General features: G+C 34.6%; 1 protein-coding gene across 9 annotated transcripts in view; it reads right to left on the bottom strand.

Annotated features, from left to right (window-relative positions):
* Positions 1-15,773, bottom strand: part of LOC123525163 (interleukin-6 receptor subunit beta-like) — a 199,339-nt gene that overhangs the window by 57,036 nt on the left and 126,530 nt on the right. Inside the window, exon 1 of one of the 9 annotated variants that reach the window (XM_053538121.1) lies at positions 738-1,004. The exons of the other annotated variants lie outside the window; for them this stretch is intronic. The gene's annotated coding sequence lies outside the window, so the exon portion shown is untranslated. Of the gene's footprint in view, positions 1-737; positions 1,005-15,773 lie in introns of those variants that run through there. 9 annotated transcript variants of the gene reach the window in all.

The raw sequence follows: 15,773 nt of genomic DNA, 5'->3' as shown, positions 1-15,773 counted from the left end.
GTAGGATTTGCTGCAGTGAAAGAGAAAAGCTGTACCGTGCTAAATTTCTATAATGAAGTTGTCTATCTTTCAATTTCGACAATACCATTAAATAACTGTTAAAAGGGGTGTTTACCAAAAAGTCACTGACTGAATGGCGAACACATCCATGCAGTCTGATCATGATCTACACTGGTTGCAAAAGCAGAATCAGTCATGTCCAGCATGGTAAGGATTAAGTACCTTATAACTTACTATTTAACTTTATCATAGTATAGGTAATACTTTTTTTTTACCAAAATTGGTAATTTATCTGTAACAGGTAGAGCAACTGATCGTTGTAACAAATGAAAAACATCCCCTGTCTACAGATAATTCCTTTGACACCTGAAAACTGTGCCATGCCACTTTATATTATATGTGCAACTATCCAAGGACAAACAATTGATGACGGTTAAAATCAAACTTGTAATTTTCATACTGTGTGCTAATTAGGTGTGTGTTAAATCTATCTGACTGGACCCAGTAGCAAGTTAACATGCATCTTTAACCTTTAACTTGCTAAATTTCTAAAATGGACTGGTCCATCATTCAATTTGGGCAGTACCACTTATTATTCAAAGGGGTATTCACTGAAAATTTACTGACTGACGAATGTGCAGGCAGAATCACTTGCCGCCAAATGACAAAATGTTGTACAAAAAGCTGAAATAGTTTATGTTTGGTATCGTAAAATTATAACTACAGTATTCCATTACCTTTATAGTAGAATTATATTAACTTTCCTTTCTATCTATGTTTTTTTTAAAATCCATGTTTAGTTGTAAATCCTATTTAGAGTGCAGCTTTATTTGTCATCCAAAGAACGCTAACATATACCACTAACAAACACCCGAGGTTATGTCGAAACTGTGTCACCACCTGATATTATGTGGCTTGCTACCTGAAAATAATACCTTGCCGCGCATAATTTTATCTGGTGCAGAAAGAGTACACAAGTCAAGTATGTCAATATTTGTATTCTGTCCCACTCTAAATAACATTCAATCATATTTGGCATGTAACTTTATGCATGACTTTGCAATTATATCATTGTGTACATTGTTAAACAAGTAAGCAAATAAAGATCTAAATGTTTTGTTGATGGAATGAAATATCAAACTAATTTAATATATCTGTATCCTCTACAAACTGCTCCTGTGGTACACACATGTTCTGTCACTTATATCAGCCGCACCATGAGAAAACCAACATAGTGCGTTTGCGACCAGCATGGATCCAGACCAGCCTGCGCATCTGTGCGGTCTGGTCAGGATCCATACTGTTCACTAACAGTTTCTCTAACTGCAATGAGCTTTGAAAGTGAACAGCATGGATCCTGACCAGACTGCAAGGGTGCGCAGGCTGGTCTGGATCCATGCTGGTTTTCTCATGGTGTGGCTCATTATGTTTTTTTAATTCTCCAAGAATTTAGAAGTTTTTTTCACCACTTAGAAATGTTTTTTTTTTATAAATAAATGAACAAACACAATGGTCTTAACTCTTTTATGGTCGATATTTATAAAGAAGGTGTTTATGTTAATTTTCAATTATTAAATTAATCTCACTGTTTGCATAGTATTACATAAAATGAAATGGAAACAAATGGGGTTACCTTTTAGGGGTCTCAATATGAAAATTATGCTTCTACTTAGTGCAGAGATATTCTGAATTCTTTTTTAGCAAAATGGTATTAAACAATGCAATTTTATAGAATATTACATGTGTTGGCTCCTGCAGCAAAAAACTCCAAATTAAAAGGTAAAAAGATATCCAAGAACTTTTAACTTCTGACCTAAGTCATGTGACTTATTGTATTCTTGTCTCTGTGCTGCAGAAGGTAGTTTAAATAGCCTGTTGGTGCATATCAAATTACCACAAATGTTACACAATATACAGCTAACAAATGACTAAAGCTCAACTGTCACTCTTGCCAAGGGTATATCAAAAACTTAAAACTTGAGTAAGTGTAAGTTGTAAGAAGGTTTGTCAAACACACATAAATAGGAGGGAGGCTAGTATTAAGGTAGTTAATTTTTCTGCTACCTGAAACATCTGACAGATGCTTATGTTACCTGAAGCTTGAACATGTTTCCTGATGCATGCATAATTATGTAACATGAAGCATATGCACATATTAGCTGAAGCATGTATATGTTAGCCGAAGCATACATGTGTTACATGCAGGATGGGTGTGTTACCTGTAGCATGCACATGTTACCTGAAGGATGCATGTGTTACCTGAAGTATGCATATGTTACCTGCAGAATTAATATGTTACCATAAGCATGCACATGTTACCTGCAGGATGCACATCGTACCTGAAGAGTGTTCAAGTTACCTGAAGCATACATATGTTACCTAAAGCATGTACATGTTACCTAAAGGACTCACATTATCGGAAGGTCTCACATTTTACCCGAAGTTTGCATGTAACTTACCTATATGCTGTCAGTATCATACAGAGATGTGGTTGTCAGCAAGAAGGGTATCAAATATCAGTGACGTTTGGGTAGGCTGACACAGACTAAACATACTTTGTGAGAAATTTGATGTAATTAATGTGACACTTGACTGTTCCAACGGTTGATCTTGACTATCAACATTTCTATATACTCTGATGTGAGTGTGTTCAGGTTTAACGTCTTTTTCAACAATTTTTCAGTCATATAAAAGACCGTGTCTACTTGTAGCAGTGAGCACAATGCCAAACTTTATAGTGCTGCCTCACTGGAATACCACGCCATAGACACGTGGCATGATACCCCACCCAGTCCTAGCACTTTCCCCTTAATGCTGAGCGCCAAGCGAGGAAGCTGCTAGTACAATATTTTACGTCTTTGGTATGACGCGGCTGAGGATATCAAGGAGCAAGACTATACTACATTGGAAAAGTAAAAAGTCTCTTAATCCAGTATAATATATTGATTACAGATGGCTGTAAGTGGTATGAAACTTCTCATATGTCAGCCCTTTAAAGGTGGTCAATCACATTTAAACAACATTTAATGACATTTTTTACTTTTTGTATATTCTGGTAGAGAATTATTTAAGGAACAAAAAGACCGATTACACAGAGTTAGATTCCTATCTGAAATGTATATTTTATCATTTTTATAAAATTTTGTAATTACTCCCCTTTAATATGAAAGTATATAAAAAGCTGGCTATTTCTTTTTATTTCGATACAATGTCTAGTTTTACATTTGCATTTGATAGACATATCAACTATTGAACAATCTGAACCAAAATGCAAGTTTTAAAGCTGTGTGTAGCTTCTGAATTCATTTATTTCCAATCTATCTTGGTTGCGCAACCAAGATAGGCAAAGGGAGGTAATAATAATTTTTCAAACATGCCTTTCTAATGAATTCCATCTAAATACATAATCTTTAATGCAAATATTTTACAAATATATTACAATATGTCTAATATTTATACATTTCCTTAGGCAAAGTATGTTTATCAAAGTTATACTTATGATAAAATAACTCTTATTGCAACCAGGATAGGAAAATGAAATTTTAAAAATACCTCCAGTGAAAATCTAATTTGTATTAAGTGTGAAGTGAACATAAATGAGTGTAAATGATCAGATGCTAAAGTTTCGAACAAATCCATTACATTGCCAAAATCTGATTATCCACCTTTAATGGTCAATAAATCTAACACATTACCATAACTGAAAATATTTCCTCAATATTGGTGCCACAAAGCAATAATATCAGTAAACATGCTCACTGTAATACAGCTGGAAAACAGATTTATCCCCTGTCACTATAGCACCTTCTATGTTCAAATGATATTCTCTTATATTAGTCTGCAAGAAGTAGTGTAGGTTCAATCTAAAACTAATCTTAAAATACAGGTCTTATATTATTCATAAATGTTATTAAATTACTCAAGTAATTTTAACTGTTCTAGCAGGATGTTGCTGCAATGGATAATATTTTATGCCATATCCATATTATATCCTGGCAGTGACTTCCACCAATCTGCAATACATTTCATCTAGATTTTTTAAACAGGATTTTGCAAAACAATACCATTAAAACTACCCTCAATTATTATTGCCTTCAGTCATTTAGACACCAAGTGGATTTTTCCTTTCCATAAAGTGGCCAATAATCTTCTCAAATTATTTTGGAAAAAAGAAAAAAACAATCAAAATTTCAAGGTTTGGCTACAGCTCTCCTTGTTGGAGGTAATAAAGAATCTATTTAACTGTGATGCAATTCCATTATGGAATGCAAAATTGGCATCTTACTGTTTACCAAAGTGGGGAATCTAGTATTGTAAACAGGCAGGAAAACACTTTTGTATAGTTTTATTTTCATCGGTAGGCAGGTGACCATTTCATTCAACCAGGTAGAAATTTTGTAAATACATGTTTTCCATTTAAACAGACTGAGCTTGTTTAAGCATATAAAAATGGCAGCCTGGATAACATTGCTTTTCCTGGAACAGGCTACCACCAACATGTCTTTCCATACTGGCCTTTTACAAACTGATATAGGGCCACAACTCTAGGAATAATGGCACCTACAAAATTTTGTGTCAAATATACATCTACCAAAAATATCACCACATTACCAAGAAATTGTCTGTACATTACCAGAATGTCATTCCTACATTACAATGGCTGCACAACCAAGATGGATTGAACATAGATGAATTCAGAAGCGACATGCTATTTCAAAACTTAGCATTTGCTTCAGGTAGTTCAAATATCCCAATATTTATTAAATGCAAATGTAAAATTAGAAATTATATTGCAATCGAAATAAATAATTCACTTTTTTAAAAAAGAATATATTAAAGGGAGGTAATTACAAATTTCCATACAACTATTAAAATATGCATTTCCAATAGGGATCTAACTCTATGTAATGGGTCTTTCTGTACCTTAGATAAACCTCTAACAGAATATATGAATATTGAAAAAGAGGGCCATGAAGGCCCTGTATCGGTTACCTGACCTACTGACCTAAAGATCATCAAGATTAACATTCTGACCAAGTTTCATTAAGATATGGTCATAAATGTGGTCTCTAGTGTTAAATAACTTTTCCTTTGGTTTGACCCAGTGACATAGTTTTTTACCAGACATGACCCAGATTCAAACTTGACCTAAAGATCACCAAGATTAACATTCTGACTAAGTTTCCTGAAGATACAGTCATAAAATTAATGTGGCCTCTAGAGTGTTAACAAGCTTTTCCTTTGATTTGACCTAGTGACCTAGTTTTTGACCCCACCTGACCCAGATTTGAACTTGACTTATAGATCATCAAGATTAACATTCTGACCAAGTTTCATTAAGATATGGTCATAAATGTGGCCTCTACAGTGTAAACTAGACTTGATTTGACCTGGTGACCTAGTTTTTGATCCTACATGACCCAGATTCAAACTGGACCTTGAGATCATCAAGATTAACGGATGGACGGACAGACAGACAAACAACCTGAAACCAGTATACTCCCCTTATAACTTTGTTGTCGGGGAGTACAATAAAAAATTAGAAAGGTCATTTTGTAAGTAGAGAAATTTTGGTTTGAAAACGTGTCAACACGTATGACCTAGTAATCGAACTGTACTGTGCGATACCTATACATTCGCATGGTATTTGTAACAATAACATGTTAAATGTTACTACTGAGAAAAGGGGAATCAGGTAGTGAAACCATTATCAGTAACAAAATAGTTGTACTACTTTTGAATTGTATTGACTATAAAGAAAATCCTGGTTTATCATGAAGTAATAACCCTGAATTACCAATAAAGACATAATCGACTTTTCCAAACAGTTCTGTTATCGTTCTCTATTTATACGTAGAACAACTACAGTAAACGTTTACATAAGACGTTAATATTCACATACTGGTACAAGTAAACAGGTTTCACACTTCTTGCACATGCAGCAAACACACAAGGTGTCAGGCACACACAAACTGTTGACAGAGGTGATTTTCTCTAATATAACAACCACCACAGTTAAACACCAAAAATCAATTTACATTTCCTTATTACTGTACACCAGAAGAGAAGGTTGGTCTGTAATCAAATTATTCAAAGCTCTCGGCACTTAGCAAACACTTCTATATATGGGCATAAGTGTTAAAAGTTCCAAAAGGTTTTTGATTTTATATCAAAAACAGATAATACAGATATCCAAGTAGATTCTATGCATAATAAAATTGTAGGAAAATCACTATTTTCAATATCACACAGGAACTTACATTGTTAGGGCAGTAAAGGGAGGTTATCATAAACAATGTATTCAACAATATTTTCAGCAACATAAAAGCTTTGGCAAATACATGAGAAAACAATTACTAAAGTTGGGATTAAACAAAAAACAGAAATATTTTATATTAATGATAATAAAAAAACAAGAGGGCCATGATGGCCCTATATCGCTCACCTGAGTTTAATTGCTTTCTTGAAAAAAATTCTTTGCTAAAGCTAAACAAATAACCCCATGGGGTGGGGTCAATTTGACCCCGGAGGTAATGATTTGAACAAATTTTGTAGAAGTCTACTAGGCAATGCTACATGTCAAATATCTAAGATCTAAGCCTTCTGGTTTATTTTTAGAAATTTTTTGAAGATTTTCCTATGTAAAATCAAGTGACCCCTGGGGTGGGGTCAATTTTAACCCCGGGGGTCATGATTTGAACAAATTTTGTAGAGGTCCACTAGGCAATGCTACGTATGAAATATCTAAGCTCTAGGCCTTCTGGTTTATTTTGAAGATTTTTCTATGTACAATCAAGTAATCCCATGGGGCGGGGTCAATTTGACCCCGGGGGTCATGATTTGAATAAATTTTGTAGAAGTCTACTAGGCAATGCTCCATGTCAAATATCTAAGACCTAGGTCTTCTGGTTTATTTTTAGAAAATTTTTGAAGATTTTCCTATGTAAAATCAAGTGACCCCTGGGGTGGGGTCAACTTTGACCCGGGGGTCATGATTTGAACAAATTTTGTAGAGGTCCACTAGGCAATGCTACATGTCAAATATCTAAGCTCTAAGCCTTCTGGTTTATTTTTAGAAATTTTTTGAAGATTTTCCTATGTAAAATCAAGTGACCCCTGGGGCGAGGTCAATTTTGACCCCGGGGTAATGATTTGAACAATTTTAGTAGAGGTCCACTAGGCAATGCTACAAGTCAAATATCTAAGCTCTAGGGCTTCTGGTTTTTGAGAAGAAGATTTTTTAAGATTTTCCTATGTAAAATCAAGTGACCCCCGGGGCGGGGTCAATTTTGACCCTGGGGTCATGATTTGAACAAATTTGGTAGAGGTCCACTAGACAATGCTTCACACCAACTATCTAAGCTCTAGGGCTTCTGGTTTTTGAGAAGAAGATTTTTAAAGTTTTTACTTCTGGTTGCCATGGCAACCAGAATTCTGTATGGAATTCAATTCTTTGAACAATTTTTAAAGAAGACCATCCAAGGAACAACCCTGTGAAGTTTCATCAAAATTGGCTTGTTGGTTTAGGAGGAGATGTTGTTTAAAGGAAAGTGTGGACGGACGGACGACGGACAGACGGACGGACGGACGACGGACGGATGGCCGGACGCCGGACGGTGAGTGATCACAATACCTCACCCTGAGCACTTTGTGCTCAGGTGAGCTAACAAGAGCACCGCCAAAAAGGGGCATAATTCTTGCAAAAAGCAGGATGGAGTTATGTTTCTTGCTGTACAGAGTCAGCTTATGATGGTGAACAACTGTTGCAAGTTTCAAAGCAATAGCTTTGATAGTTCAGGAGAAAAGTTTACCTAAACATAAAACTTAACCAATAAATCTGATATTTTCTAAGTCCAAAAGGGGCCATAATTCTTGCAAAAAGCAGGCTGGAGTTATGTTGATTCCTGTACAGGGTCAGCTTATGATAGTGAACAACTGTTGCAAGTTTCAAAGCAATAGCTTTGATAGTTTAGGAGAAAAGCTGACCTAAACATAAAACTTAACCAAGAAATCTGATTTTCTAAGTCAAAAAGGGGCCATAATTCTTGCAAAAAGCAGGATGGAGTTACGTTTCTTGCTGTACAGGGTCAGCTTATGATGGTGAACAAGTGCTGCAAGTTTCAAAGCAAAAGCTTTGATAGTTTAGGAGAAAAGTTGACCTAAACATAAAACTTAACCAAGAAATCTGGTATTTTCTAAGTCCAAAAGGGGTCATTATTCTTGCAAAAAGCAGGATGGAGTTGTTTCTTGCTGTACAGGGTCAGCTATTGATGGTGAACAAGTGTTGCAAGTTTCAAAGCAATATCTTTGATAGTTTAGGAGAAAAGTTGACCTAAACATAAAACTTAACCAGGCAACACCGAGGCTGATCAAGTGATGACAATAAGGCCAGAGTTTTTTTATCTTTCGTTTTACGGGAGATTTTTGAAAAATGAGCAGGGGGAGGAGGGAATAAAAATAAAAATAAAAAGCTTGAAAGTGAGCATCTCGGAAAAAAATAAAAATAAAATAGAATTTTTTAAGATTTTTTTTATTTTGATGAACTTTCGTTTCAAGTTTTGTTTACTTGCGTTTGTGTCCAATATTTAATATTGTGATGTATTGTTATGTTTTAAGACTATAAAAGCCATTTATACAGGATGAACATTGAATAAAATTTTCATGCATGCTTGTGAATAAACTGCTTCAGGCACTGTAACTCACACTGGCAAGTCTTTAAAATTCAGAAAGCTTGTTTTACTTAATTTAAGTGGAAGACAAAAATTATTTTATCTGTTACAACAGCCACAGTAAATTTCAGTGACAGCAAGTAGGAACTAAACACGTCTGGTATAAAGTGGCTTAATTAGTAGTGTAGTAGTTTTGGTGGTTTGGTTTGCTTGCATCTACTGCTGTGTAACCTCTGCTTTTTATACTTAATATTTACTTATTGTATCTTTCACCAATACATCTTTAATGAGCTAACTTTACAGTTTATGCCAGCTCATAATATACTGGATTTTATCAGCAAAATAAAGTATTTAATAACTTTGAATAACAGTCACAGTGCAGAGGGCAAGATTTTTTTTCAGTGATGAAAAACGAAAGATAATCTAGCAAAAAGTAATCTGAAAATTTACCTCATTTAACTCTGTGATTTGCACCTTTTTATAATACACTTAGTGCAAGTACTGAAGTTGCTTCTGTATTTGCACCTTTTTATACTACACTAAGTTCAAGTACTGAAGTTGCATCACTTTTTGTCAAAATATGTCTCCAATAAAAAGTATTCTTAATTATTCTTTATACACCTATGAATTCTATCAAGTTACAAAAGAAATGGACCATCTGTCTGAGATTTTGCCAACACTACCAGCTGCTTTATGCCAGACAGTCCCAAGCCTGTGTAAAGTGTGAAAGGTCACCATTGAAATAAAAATGTAAAAACAATCTGCTGTTACAAACATTTATTTGTTCTGCAAACAACTAATGTTTTGAATAAAATTTAATGTCAAAGCACCTTTGATATTGTATTACCTTTCTATGGCAAACTTGCAAGTTGAATCTATTGAAAACAAAATGTGAGTAAGACAATCTTTAGACAATTTAATACTTTTAATACTGTCACTTTTATGAAAGGAGTATTATGTACAATAGTATTATTCCCGCAAAAATATATATTTTGAAAAGTGTCTAAAAAATTTGGACACAATCATCGTCCGTCCACCCGTGTAGAAAGAGAGAAAAAAAACGTTAAAGATTATCGGTAATTATTCAGTGATAAACTAAGTAATGTTGACCTTGTTTTCATGATCAATTTACACCCCCTCTAAGAGCTAAAAGAAGTGTGTCAGTATCTTGACATCTGAAGCGAGATCAAAGCGGTATTTTTGCTCGAGATTGTCATGGCATTACGTCATGTTTTCCGCGCCATGTGACACATCACTGTCTGATCGTACCGCATCGGTTCTTAAAATTGCTGAGAAATAGAAATCAATAAAAATTTCTTCTTTAATTTGTTATCAAAAGCGAATGTGCTATATCCCGTATAAAAGGTAAATGTCTCAAACGATAGTTACTATAGTGGATATCCTACCTCTGTGACCTATTTGCCCTCAAGGAATTTACATTACTGTTTGACAAGAAAAACTTTAAATTGTTGGTCAAAAAATACATGTACAAAGATTCATTTAAAACTTATTAAAAACCGCAGTGACATCACATTGCTTTATTTTAAAATCGCATTTCTACTTACGTTCACGAGGTCACGTAATCTATTCTGCCGCACTAACAGAAATCTGTTTGCCAAAAATCGTTTACTCCATGTATTGTAATCGCAGCCGCTTTTTCATTATTTAAGATTTTTTTATTCTGTTTTTTGTACTTTCTGGTCAAAAGTCTGAATTTTAAGCCCATAGTATTCATCATTTATTTACTTTTAGAAAGAAATAAGTAACTAAGATCGCGCTGTTTGAATTTTTACAAATGATTATATGAAAATTCGACCGTTTTTATAAAATTTTGCCTACATTTCTGTCGATATCTTATTAAAATCATTATAGAATTCAAAAAGTATTATTTCTCGAGGGTGTTGAAAACTTGAAGCGAAAATATTAAAAAATGAATGCACTACGCACGGTTTTTGTGTACGTGTCGATGTAAATTAGATGTTACGATAGGTCACACGTGCTTGTGGAATGGAAAATTACCGGCATGACGTTTTGGTATCTTTATTTGTTTCCAGTCAATCCAGGTAGCGACTGAACCATCTCAAAGTTTGTTGACGTTTTGTAGATGTAATTTCTGAATTTTGGTAAAGTAAGGACGTAATAAAAACCACTCGCCCGATCGGTCGAGTACACAGCGAGGTCCACTCGTCCTACTCAGACTTAACTCGCCAATGCAAGCAGGCGAGTAGAATTTTACACCCTGTTAATGCCGATAAATGTACGGCAAAACACGATATTTTGCACACGTTAAACTCCCTTCCTGTGAAATTACGTCCAGGTGAAAATAGACTAATTTTATTTTTTTTGGGGCTGAAAACAACCGACCGGCGGAAAAAATAAAATAAAACTCGGGAAAATGAATTTTAATTTTATTCCACTTTTGCAATATTTAGGACCGGCGCTCCCGTAAAACGAAAAATAAAAAAACTCTGGCCTAACTCATCTTTTTTTTTTTCAAAAAGATCAGATGAGCTAAAAATGTCTCGGCAACACTATAGAGCGAAAATAACTAATCTTTGCTTTTTTTTTTCATATTTCCCACACATTCTGATTTCTCTTAACCAAAATAAATTTATGAATAATATGGGATGATAATGAAGCAACTTTTCCTGTAAATCTAAAATATAGCCTTTCATAAGGCAACATAGATGTATCCTAAAACTACATAGATTTCAATCACAATCCCCTTCTGATTATCTGGAACACTTCAAAAAACTGAGAATTCTTATTTTCCTTAGTGTTCGTAATTATAGGTTATTCACTTTGTATGTGGATATATGCACGAGTTCTGCAGCGGTAATATTGCGCAACTTTTGGAGCACAATATTATCCGCAAAAGAACAAGTGCATATATCCACATACAATGTTGATAACCTTTTTATTACATACCCACTATTAAATAAGCAATTTATGTCTAAATTATCGTTCTGTAATGAAAGACAGGAAAATTACGAAAAGAACTTCTCCGAAAATGTCATAAACAAATCAAACTGACGCGCATTAATATTTTCCGCGCAAATGACGTCAACTTGTTATCGCAACGTGCGCGCCATGGACGTCATGCGATTCTTTCCATTACAACGTTAAGAAAACATTCCACGTCCGATATGAAAGCGTTCCACGTCAATATGGAAAAATATTGCACGATCACGGTCCATTGATACTCAATGGAAAATAATTTTAGGTATGTAATAATTACAGGATATCTATCATTATTGTCAAGTACATAATAATTTAACAATTTTCATTAGTCATGTGTTAAGATATGTTTAAATTTCTTATCTTATCATGGTAGGACATTTATTCATATTCTTCAAAATATATCTTTGGTTTTCAGATTATTTTGATCATGTGATTCCCTAGTGTCTTAGTAATGAAACAAAGCAGCTGAAAGAACATCCATTTCTTTTCTCTGTAATTTTAAGACTAAAAACTGATACAGTTGCCACTTTGCTAAATGAGAGCAATATTAATGCCATCGCGCAGTAGCATATTTGTATTCTCTCCTGGTCTCTTGATGAGACAGTGCATCAAGATAGAGGTCTAATGTGGCAGCACACATCAGTATCTGTCATGGATGATTGATGACTATGCACATTATTCTTTATCGGTATTAACTACTGACACTCCTTAAGCTGCTTCCTTCTAGACAGACAAAACCTACGCTGAACACTACAATCCTTTTAACTTGAGGACATAACCACCACCACATTTTTTTCAGAATTAAAGGAATATTAAAATGCAATTTTATTCATTCAAACTTAAAATTTGTATTTAAGTATATTAAGTTTCTGTTTTAAGTTATATTATTTGTTTGAAATTAAAACAGCAAGAGGAGGGATAAAACAGAGAAACATTGAGAGTGAATTAACTTATGTTAGCTTTACATAACATTAGAATTGCACTGATGCAGTGAAATTATAAATATTTACATTTGCCCTATTCTTTTCCATTGAAACTTTTGACGTTCATTTAATTAGTATGAACAGCAAAAGGAAAGGCGCGAAATTTACATCATCACTGCTTAGTGTTAACTGACTGCTGTTTTGATGACATCCGCCAATAGTCAGGGAGAACGTTCCTTAAATGACGTCGCAGTTGTTCCGTCTGGTGAACAGAATGGCCGGGAAGCTGATTTTAATGTTAAATGCTACAAATTATATGCAATTCATAATATTATATATTTTACAAATGGAAAGGAAATATAATGTAAATATAAGAAATGAAACTATTTTTTTTCGGTGTTCACGCGAAATGAATGACAGAATAGGATTGGCAAATTAAACATGAATCGCTAGCACAATTCATGGATTTGCTGATCCTATTCTGTCGTTCATTTCGCATGAACACCGAAAAAAATCATTTCATTTCTTAAAAAATCTCAATTTATATGTTCTTGAACATTTTACTTATGGCATAAATTTGAAATTGGCATCTTTAAGCTGATCAAAATGATTTACAGTGATAACTTTACAGTGAAACATTGGCAAACACTGGTAAAACAATTCTAATCACCAGCTGTACAAAAACCCATATGAGGCAAGCATTATGATGTTATAATCCCTCCCAAATGAATACCAATTAGAGAGGACCAGTTCTAGAATTACTCTGCATTATTTATCCTTAAATATGGATAATAATTTGATCCTTTCTAATGCTGATTTCAGCATATCTGCCCTGTATTTGATATCCTGGCAGACAGCTCAAGAGCTGAAGGAACAACAGGGTTATCAGACGACAAAGAAATTAAAAGTAACTTAAAACCTCGCATTGCTTGGATTCACATGACTTCTGTACAGTTGGTAGGGTGGAAAAATTATGCCAAGTCGAAATGTAAAGGAAGGTCAACAAGGAGTGTTGCCCCTGAAAAACTTCACCCTTGGCTTGTGTTATTTTCAGTGGAAGCACCGCAGCCATACACTACTGGACAATATACAGTAGTCTAACTAGCACATATCCATCAGCACTAATCATTTATTGAGAATGAACAATCATAACATGGTTGGGTAAGTATCTTGACTAATGTGTAACAAGCTCAGGTTTTAGAATTATATTGTGAGCTTGAATTGTAATCAGAACGTAATATTGTATTCTAGTATTTTGGCACCGAGTATCGCTGTTTAACATGTACATTTGAACTTAAAACAGATATCCTTAAGACAGCACAAGTAAGTAATCTGAAACGTGGATGGTGGTAGGGTGGACAAATGTGAAAGGATAAAGAGTGGGTATGGGGGGGGGGGGGGGGGGGAAAGAAAGAAACACAAACAACAAACAAGACAATATACTAAGTTGAAAATAGGGCCGCAGCAATGAAATATTCAGTAACCTATATAAAGGAAACTGAAGGAAACTTTGAACTGCATTGTTTTTTATTGAACATAATTATGTTATCAGGAAATACTAAGTTGAAAAAAGGGGCGCAGCAATGAAATATTCAGTAACCTATATAAAGGAAACTGAAGGAAACTTTGAACTGCATTGTTTTTTATTGAACATAATTATGTTATCAGGAAAGATTCAATGCCAGTGACACACTTGCTGGTGGCCTAGCTGAGTTTAAGCTTTGCATGGGAGTAAGTAAATAAAAATCAAGGTTACATAGAAAAATGAGATAACTGTTCCTAAATAGATTGATACCTTAAAATCATGACCTAAATAACACTGTTTGAAACTATCAGCTACTTGCATGGAAATTATTTAGAACATGATGATGAACAAATCATAGGCAAACTTTCTTTAGTAGAAACCAAAATCTAGATGTGTGTCCATATGACGTTGGTGCCCCAACTTCCTGTCACTGTACCTTAATCATACGAGTATAGGTCACATTCCTGTATAAGACGTAGTGAAAAAATATTAACAGATTTCTGGAAAAATGCTTACACCCATGTATTGGTCGCAGTAATACAGGGAATCTCTTGCTCCGGATTGTCCATATTTAGATTAAAGCTACATGTATTTAAACTCGGAATTCTTCTCTCATTAATAAATGCAACATTGCAATATCACAAAAGGAATGTCAATTAATTTTTATGAACTTGCAAAATCCACAGGGCAGTATGGATTGCAATTTATCTCACAAATTCACTTATCCGAATTTATGTTTGTCTGAAATTCTCTATAGTTTCTGACATGAATTTGCCCATGGTCGATTTTTTGCATGTTGTGCAAGTATTTAAATTAACAAGAGGGCCATGATGGCCCTATATCGCTCACCTGAGTAGAGTTGCTTACTTGAACAAGATCTAGGCCTTCTGGTTTATTTTTAGCAAATTTATGAAGATTTCCCTATGTACAATCAAGTAACCCTGGGGCTGGGTAAATTTGACCCTGCGTTGGGGGAGGGGGAGTCAAGATTTGAACAATTTTTGTAGAGGTCCACTAGGCAATGCTACATGTCAAATATCTAAGCTCTAGGCCTTCTGTTGTTTTTTTTAGAAAATTTTAAAGATTTTTCTATGTACAATCAAGTAACCCCATAGGGTGGAGCCAATTTAACCCCAGGGGTCATGATTTGAAATTTTTTTGTAGAAGTCTACTAGGCCATGCTACAATGTCATGTCAAATATCTAAGCTCTAGGCCTTCTGGTTTATTTTTAGAAATTTTCATATGTAAAATCAAGTGACCCCTAGGGCGGGGTCAATTTTGACCCCGGGGTCATGATTTGAACAAATTTAGTAGAGGTCCACTAGGCAATGCTACACGTCAAATATCTAAGCTCTAGGCCTTCTGGTTTATTTTTAGATTTTTTTTTTTTTGAAGATTTTCCTATGTAAAATCAAGTGATCCCTGGGGCGGGGTCAATTTTGACCCCTGGGTCATGATTTGAAATAACTGTAGTAGATGTCCACTAGGCAATGCCACTTGTCAAATATCAAAGCTCCAGGGCTTATGCTTTTGAGAAGAAAGATTTTTTAAGATTTTCCTATGTAGAATCAAGTAAACCCTGGGCGGGGTCAATTTTGACCCCGGGGTCATGATTTGAACAAACTTGGTAAAAGTCCATTAGGCAATACTTCACACCATATATCTAAGCTCTAGGGCTTTTGGTTTTTGAGAAG

This window comes from Mercenaria mercenaria, chromosome 3 (assembly GCF_021730395.1).
Source record: "Mercenaria mercenaria strain notata chromosome 3, MADL_Memer_1, whole genome shotgun sequence".
Taxonomy (NCBI): domain Eukaryota; kingdom Metazoa; phylum Mollusca; class Bivalvia; order Venerida; family Veneridae; genus Mercenaria; species Mercenaria mercenaria.
This window is presented reverse-complemented; position numbering and strand designations above follow the sequence as displayed.